At 48.1% G+C, this 8,598-nt stretch overlaps 1 pseudogene; it reads right to left on the bottom strand.

Moving 5' to 3' along the window:
• Positions 1–881: 881 nt before the first annotated feature.
• Positions 882–1,621, bottom strand: LOC119253860 (ferritin heavy chain-like; annotated as a pseudogene).
• Between the last annotated feature and the right edge of the window lie 6,977 nt (positions 1,622–8,598).

Here is an 8,598-nt window from a genome sequence, read left to right on the forward strand (position 1 = left end):
ATATATTTTGTGGTTTCAGGTCTTATGTCTAGTTCTTTAATCCATGTTGAGTTGGTTTTTGTGCATGGTGTGAGGTAGTAGTCAAGCTTCATTCTTTTGCATGTAGCGACCCAGTTTTCCCAGCACCATTTATTGAACAAACTTTCTTTGCTCCAGCGCATATTCTTTGCTCCTTTGTCAAAGATTAGTTGACCATAGATCTGTGGGTTTATTTCTGGGTTTTCTATATTCAGTTCCATTGGTCCATGTGTCTGTTCTGGTTCCAATACCATGCAGTTTTGATTATTATGGTTTTATAGTATAGTTTGAAATCTGGGAGAGTGATGCCTCCATTCCCTTCTTTTTTTTTTTTTTCAGGAGGGATTTGGCTATTGGGGGTTTTTGGTGGCTCCATATGAATTTAATCAATATTTTTTCTATTTCTTCAAAGAATGACATTGAAATTTTAATTGGAATAGCACTGACTCTGTAGATTGCTTTTGGTAGGATGGCCATTTTAATAATGTTAGTTCTTCCAATCCATGAGCAGGAGATGTCTTTCCATTTCTTTGTGTCTTCTTCTATTTCTTTTTTTTTTATAATAAATTTTATTTTTATATTCCCTATACAATTGCAACCCCCCCCATTCTGACCCCAATCCCTCCCCTCCCGCCCCCCACCCCCAAAAAGTGTCTCTGGTTCATAGTTTTTTGTTGATTCTTCTATTTCTTTTAATAGTGTTTTATAGTTTTCATTGTATAGGTCCTTTACTTCTTTTGTTAGGTTTATTCCAAAGTATTTGGGTTTTTTTTTTGTTTCAATAATAAAAGAAGTGGTTTTGTTGACTTCTTCTTCTTCAGATTTCTTGTGTATAGGAAGGCTACTGATTTTTTTTTTAAACGGGTACAAATTGCTTTATTTGAAGGAATGTTACAAATGAAAGCTATACGTAGATGTTTTGGTACAACTTATAGAAAAGGTAAAGGTAACCCCAACATGCATGCACAGCCTTGGTGACCAGGAAAGTCACCCCCTGGCTATGAGAGGCCAGCCTAAGGCTTAGCTTAGCTCTTGTCACTGTCTCCCAGAGTATGCTTGTCAAAGAGATATTCGGCCATGCCAGATTCGGGGGCCCCCATCTTGCGAAAGTTGGTTATATGGACACCCAGTTCTTTGATGGATTTCACCTGCTCATCCAGGTAATGAGTCTCCAGGAAGTCACACAAATGGGGGTCGTTTTTGTCAGTAGCCAGTTTGTGCAGCTCCAGTAGTGACTGATTCACGCTCTTTTCCAAGTGTAAGGCGCACTCCATTGCATTCAGCCCGTTCTCCCAGTCATCGTGGTCGGGTTTCTTGATGTCCTGAAGGAAGATGCGGCCACCTCGTTGGTTCTGCAGCTTCATCAGTTTCTCAGCATGTTCCCTCTCCTCATAAGATTGGTGAAGAAAATATTTGGCAAAATTCTTCAAAGCCACATCATCACAGTCAAAGTAGCAAGACATGGACAGGTAGACGTAGGAGGCGTAGAGTTCCAGGTTGATCTGGCAGTTGATGGCGGCCTCCGAGTCCTGGTGGTAGTTCTGGCGCACCTAGAGGGGAACACGGTCGTCATGGCGGCGGCGAGGGCTGGGGGCGATCCTAGGGCGCTGTGGGCGGGAGCAGCGGGCAGGCGGGTGGGTGGCAGCAGGGGAGGGGTCTGCCCAAGCACGGTTGAAGCAGGAAACCACGGCAACCCTCCGCAAGGCTATAGGCTGCTGATTTTTGTGTGTTGATTTTGTATCCTGCCACTTTACTAAACTGATTGATTAGTTTAATTAGTTTTTCTGTGGAGTTTTTGGGGTTCTCTATGTATATTATCATATCTCCCGCAAATAGTAGCACTGGCATTTAGAAGTCTATGTGATGTGCTGATAGAGCTAAATAAACAGAGCCACCAGGAACACTTGCTCACATGCCTGCCCTTGGTGGGGCACTGGCTGAGTTAAAAGAAATTCCCCTCACTTTTCCAGAGAGGTAATGCACTTCTCTGAATGTCTGTTATTATTATTGATCTCCTTGGGTTTCTTTATAACCAGAAATAAGAAATCCAATTTGATTAAGGGCTGATTTGGCCTCCAAGGCAAGATGTATCAATACAACAGCTGAGAAGCGTGTAGGTACCAATTTGGTTAGAGTTGATCAAGTACATTCAGAGTGATAGCAAGGCCTTCTCTCACCCTCCAGGAGCCCCTGCCAGCTGTCACCTTCCTCCATCTCTTCTCCACTGCCCCCTCTTTTAGATGATGGAGGTCATAAAGCAACAAACAGAAGGCCCGGCCAAGGTTTGGACATTTAGCATCTTGGCCTGTAAGCCCCTATCCCTCACCCCAACTCCTCTCAGAAGCATGAAGAGATGGTTCTTGCTGGCTTTGGAGTCAGACCAGCATGGGTTCAAACCCTGCCTTTACCACATACTGTGGGGCCATGGCAAGCCACTACTCTGTGTCTCCGTTCCCTCATCTTTCCCTGCCGCCATAATAGTACATGTGACTGTACCAGCCAAACCTCTCAGGCACATCAGCCATGCTGAAAAGAGAGGCCAACACCAAGTTCTTATGAGGCTGTGCTCCAAAGTCCTCATCTGGATTCTAACTGTGATGATGAAGCATGGTTGCCCTGGAGAATCTGAAATCATCAATGCTCACAGAGCTGGGGAAATTGTTGTGTGTCTCACAGACAGGTTGAACAACTATGGAATGATCAGCCCCAGATTTGATGGGCAACTCCAAGACCTAGGAAAATGACAGATAACCTGTTCCTGTCTTGACAGTTTGCTGTCAGTGTACTGGCATCATAAACCATGACGACACAAGATGAAAACACACAGGGGCGGGGGGGACATCCAGGAATTCTTCTAGGGATGTAACACCTGTGTGCAAATAAAATGCCTCAATGAAAGATAAAAAAAAAATTCAACACCCCTTTGTGCGCAATGGTGGAAATCTTGCAATATGTTTTGCGTCTCAAACTCACTCCCTCACTCAGTCTTATTTAGCCTCCTGCAGGCTCCTGCAAAGTGCACATCTCTTGCCCATCAGCCTTCTAGCCCAAACTACTTGTTACTGGACTCTCTTCTCTGCCCTTTGTTCTACACCTTTTCGGTCCCAGTTCAGGAGTCACCTCCTCCAGGAAGTTTTTTTTTGCCCTCATTTATCTTAGCTCCCCCCCCCCTGTCACTCCCACCATGCAAACCATGACAGGGACCCCAGGCTTGGCCCCTATAGTCCCTTATATTCCCATCACAACTCTCATCTCTCTAAGTAGCAATTATCTGCCTCCGCCATTAGACTGTGAGCCCCAGGACGGCAGAGGTTTAGAAGCTCCTTGGTCTCTTGGGTATCAGGCCAAGAGCAGGCACAAAACAAATAAATAAACATGTGATGAGTCACTGCTCTGGTTACCATGGCTGTGTAAGAAATCAGCCCCAAAGTACTGGCATGCAATGCTTTATTAGGCTCCCAGAATCAGTGGGTCAGGACCTCAGACACGGTTCGGTGAGCACGGCTGCCTCTGCTCCCCTCTGGGAAGATGAGAATGAAACTGAAGCTGTCACCACTCACACCTTTGGAGGTCACTGCCATCTGCTGGCACAATCACAAGTGCCTGTGGTGTGGGCTTCCTCACAGGGCAGTGAACTTGGGGTAAATGAACTGACATGGCAAGTCAGAACTCTAGTGTAGGCATTCAACACAGGGAGCTGAGTTGCCCTTGAGACACAGCCTCAGAAGTCCTGCAGAGCCACTCCCATTGCCCTTGAAGAACACACAGGTACATTTTAAAACTGGCCCAGTTTTTCTTCCAGTTTCTGCTTAGGAGGTAGGTGGCTGGAAAAAGTATCATCTCAGCCCATAGGATTAAAAAAAAAACAACAACAACAACAGGGAAGCTGCAATTTTGTAATTTTTCTTAAGCTTACTGCAGAGTTGAGATCCCAGGGAAACCAACCAACCTCAAGTCTAAAGAAACTCATCTAATGAAACATAGGCACCTCCAAGGAAGATAGGACATAAACCCTTACCTGAGCAGACACCTGCAACTATACAAACTGGTAAAATTCAAACAAAATTTGATCAACAAGCTGCTATGGCACGTGTGGGCTGGCAGCGGGGCATGGATCTGCTGGGAGTGGCAGACTCACGCCAATGAGCCTAAGCTGCACATGCTTGGGGGAGGGGAACCCACACAGACATGGGAGAAGTGCAGACTCACAGATGTGGCCCTGCATGGGAACAGATTTTTTTTTTCCTCATCAACATTATAAAAAAAGACATTGAACAAAATAACATTATTTAAGGACCTGCTGTAGATGAGAATAGTTAACTAAAGAAAACTTGACCAAGCCAAAAGGAAGGTCTAAAGAAGAAATATTAAGAAGCAGAGAACAGAAACAGAGCTTCCAATTTACCTCTTACAAGTGGCCTTTCTGGAAAAGCAGTGACGGTTTAGAGTTTATTCTGATTTCCGTCGGACCTGGGCCCTTCCGATTTTCAGAGCAGGGAGGCATTGCAGAGAGTTTGTGTCCCTTCTTTGCCATGTCCCGGGGCTCCCCACTGCTGGCCGCAGCTCTTGACTACAGAGCCCCTAAACACTCCAGGCTAATTAAAAAATAAAATCAAAGAAGGAAAAATTTTTATTACACTCTCCTAATGGTGGAAAATAGTTTCCACCATAAAAAAGCATTCAGCTGGCTACTTCCCAGGCATCAAAAATTAACAGCCACTACATTTTATCCTGAGGAATTAATGGAAAAATTTACATGGTGGCGTAAAATGCAAGGGACAGGATGAAGGACACGATTCCTCACTGGAGAGTTCACTCCCACTCTTGCAGGAAAGACTCAGATTTGGCACCTGCTCTGAGCAGGAGCAATGAGCTTACGGGAGACCACGTGGGTTAAGTGGGGCCTGGAGGAGCAGATGTGGGGGGTATTGGTCACTGCACAGCCAGAAGGAACTTTCTACACACAACATCTGTTCACATCCCTCCTACTATTTTTTTTTAAACAACCTTTTTTTTTTAGATTTATTTATTTATTTATACAAGCACTGGGTACAGTCAGAAGCGCAGGAGGGTGAGAGAATTCACCAGAGCCAGAGCGGGGAGCAGAACAGGCAGACGGAAGAAGCACACTGCTGAGGGGAGCAGCGGGCGGCAGGAGAGGTCTGCGCGCCATGTGGGACCCTCACCCAGTGATCGATCGGGGATAGAACCTGCACTGCAGAGGCTGCGGGCAGCTTCGGAACCCAGCGCTCAACTGCTGCGCCACAGGGGAGGCCCACATCCCTCCTACTATTGAGGCGTCACAGCTCCCAGGGTTTCAGGACATGGTCCACACTCCTTGCCTGCCATCAACACCCCTGGACCTGGCCCTGAGCATCTCCCGTCCCCTCGCTCACCACTCCCATTGGAGCTGTGGGCTGCTCGAAAGCCTGCTACACACCAGCGATTTCCTGCCTCTGTACCTTTGCCCACGCTGTGCCTGCTCCCTGGTGTCACTCTTCCCTTTTCCCATTTCTCTATTTTGTGACCCTGTCCCCAACACTCACATCTGCTTCATCTCTACATGTTACCACTTTACATGTTACCACTTCATGCCTTCCAGCCTGGGTCCACCAACCAGAAACTTTGTTCAAAAACTTGTAACAAACTCCTAATGACAGCTGGGGACAGGGCACAGAATCGGACACTTTACAAAGGGCTCAGTAAAGTAAATAAGTTGGACATAGACACAGACTATTAAAATCCTGTTGTTGTTGTTTTTAATTTTTATTTATTTGTGCATACAAGAACTGGGGTGTAGGCCAGAGGTGTGGGGGGCGACAGGATTCACCAGAGACAATGGGGAGCACAACAGGCAGATCTATTGAAACACACTGCTGATGGGAGCAGCAGGCAAGATAGGCAAGGTCTGCTGCGCCATGTGGGTCAGCTCCCAGGCCGGGGATCGAACTCATGCTGCAGTGGCTGGTGATAGCTTGATAGCACTGAGACTTTAACCCCTGCGCCACCAGGGAGGCCCTAAAATCCTAAATGCTGGGATGAAGAACCTAGGATGGGATCCCAGCAGAGAACCTAACAGTCAGAGAGACGAAGGAAGGCTTCCTGGAGGAGGCCTAAGAGGGAAAGAGATATTTCGGCAACAGAGAAGGGACAGTACAACAGGGCCAAGAGCATGGCATCAGCAAGGCTGGGGGTGCCCTGTCCCACAGGGGCCTAGCCAGGTCTTAAGAGGTCTTCTCCCAGAGCCTCCTATGCTGCACACCTAGGCTGGGAGCATTCCTAGTTCGGCAGCGCACGGTCCAAAGGAACACTCTCTCTGAGACCACGTTTTATTTATTCAGTTGTAAAGAAGTCAGGTGGGGTTGGGCAGAAAGAGGAGAGAAGGAACAATAAAGACACCGCCTCCTCCAGGTCCAGAGACCCCTCTCCTGGACTCAACACTCCCCCAAAAAACACACAGTGAGTGCCTGCTGTTTACCAGCACTGTGCAGGTGCTGGGACATTGCAACAAACAAGACAATAAAGGCCTTGCTGTTTGCCAGACACCGTCGCATCCCAGGCAGGGATCCCAGGCCAGAGGGACTGGTGCCAAGGTGGCAGGAACCCTGGGGCTCCGACCCATCTTGGTGGGTGTGGAGAGGAGCAGGCAGGGACAGTTTCCAGGGAAGAGGGCCAGAAGGCAGAAAGGATGTGTATGAAGATGCTCCCCTGCCGGGCCCTGTAACCCCAAGGGGATCTTCAAAGAACTTGATGTGGAACAGTGCTGTGGCTCTGCCCTTCCACCCCTCTGCTCCCACCCCTGCCAGCCCACCCAGACCTCCTGCTGTGCCTTGAGTCCTTGTCCCAGCACACAGTTCCTGCCAGCCTCCTAGTCTGGGCCCACCTGGCCATAGTCTCCTCTGTGCAGCCCCCCTCTGCCCAGCCTTATCTGGTCCAGGGCAGAGAGATGGGGTGATTGCCTAAGCAGACCCTCTAACATGGCACAAGATGCCCTAACATGGGCCTCATCTAAGCAAGTGCTCCCTTTGAAGATTCCCTCTTCTCTTCCACAGGAAGGGGATGGTAACACCTACCCCATCCCCAGAGCAAATAATATGCACTCCAATAACTCTCTTCTCTCTCTCAGTGATTTTCTGCTTATGTTGACAGGGCAAGGCCTTAGTGGCTGGGGGGTGGGGGTTGGGGAATCTGTTGGTACAAGAGAACTTGCTCAACTGTCTTTTCTAAGTCCTAAACAGAGTGTCTGGCCCCTGTGCTCTTTAGAATGTGGGGTACTTGATATACCCTTGGCCTCGGTTGCCATTGCTACTCCATGCCTCCCGCAGGTACACGTGCAAAATGTCCCCATTTTCTGCACTTGTGAGAACAGACCTGGTACCTGAAAGTAGGGGAGGGTTATAAATTCCACAAGGGCAGGGACAACATCTGTCTTATTTGTTGTTATAGTTCTAGTGCCTCATTCAGTGTTGGGCACATAGCAGGTACATCGGAATCATTTATAGATGGACTGGAATAGGCTAGGGATTGGGGATGAAGAATAGAAGGAAGGGCCTCCCCGGTGGCGCAGCGGTTGAGCCCTGGGTTGCGAAGCTGCCAGCGGCCTCTGCAGCGCCAGTTCGATCCCCGGCTGCTCCCCGGCCACCAGAGGAGGGTCCCACATGGCGCGCAGACCTCTCCTGCCGCCCGCTGCTCCCCTCAGCAGTGTACTTCGGTCCTTCTGCCTGCTCTGCTCCCCGCTCTGGCTCTGGTGAATTCTCTCACCCTCCCGCGCTTCTGACTGTACCCAGTGCTTGTATAAATAAATAAATAAATAAATAAATCTTTAAAAAAAAAAAAAAAAAAAGAATAGAAGGAAGGAGGGAGGGGGGAAAAAAAGAAACTGAAAAGTTCTTCAAAATTCAGGAAAGCAAACCCCTCTCTCTTTCAGCCGAGCTAGAGAAGTCACACTTTTGGGGGGCTGGAGGACTGTTATTAATTTTTAAAACTTCCATCAAATGACTCCAAAATTCAATTCACTCTTGAATGTTTTTTCTCTTTTTATTTCCATTGCTCCCCATCTTTTTAACACTCACAGTTGACTTTCCCGTTTGGAGTGGCTGATTGAATTGTGGCTCTGGGGACTTGCAACAGCTGCTTTAGACACTTAAGAGTGCCAATCACGCTGGTGCCCTGCCAGCTCCCCTTTGCACCAGAGAAACCATCTCCCGAGCGTCAATTCTATCTTTACAGACCAGAACATCACACTCTTCAACACGAGCTGTAAAAAATCAGAATTCTCTGAGACGAATGCTCGCCCAGTGAAATTATAAAGGTGCCTGTTAATGGGTGAAGGAGGCTGGAAAACTCCACCTGCTGATGAAGTTCAGTGGCTGACGTCATAGGAAGCCCAAGTCTGGACGTGGGAGCTCACCTGTCCAGAGGCTGAACCGTCCAATCCCTTGGGGCCCAGTAGGTTCCCACATCCTCCTGCCACAGGTTGCAGCAGCACCCCAGGGTTGGGGGGAGCTAGTAGACAGAGGGAGGAACTCACATCAACTAAGCACCTCCTGTGTACCAGTACTGTCTAGGCACCATTCCACG

The sequence above is a fragment of the Talpa occidentalis genome, unplaced genomic scaffold, assembly GCF_014898055.3.
Source record: "Talpa occidentalis isolate TD23 unplaced genomic scaffold, MPIMG_talOcc4v2.1 talOcc4.10, whole genome shotgun sequence".
Taxonomy (NCBI): Eukaryota; Metazoa; Chordata; class Mammalia; order Eulipotyphla; family Talpidae; genus Talpa; species Talpa occidentalis.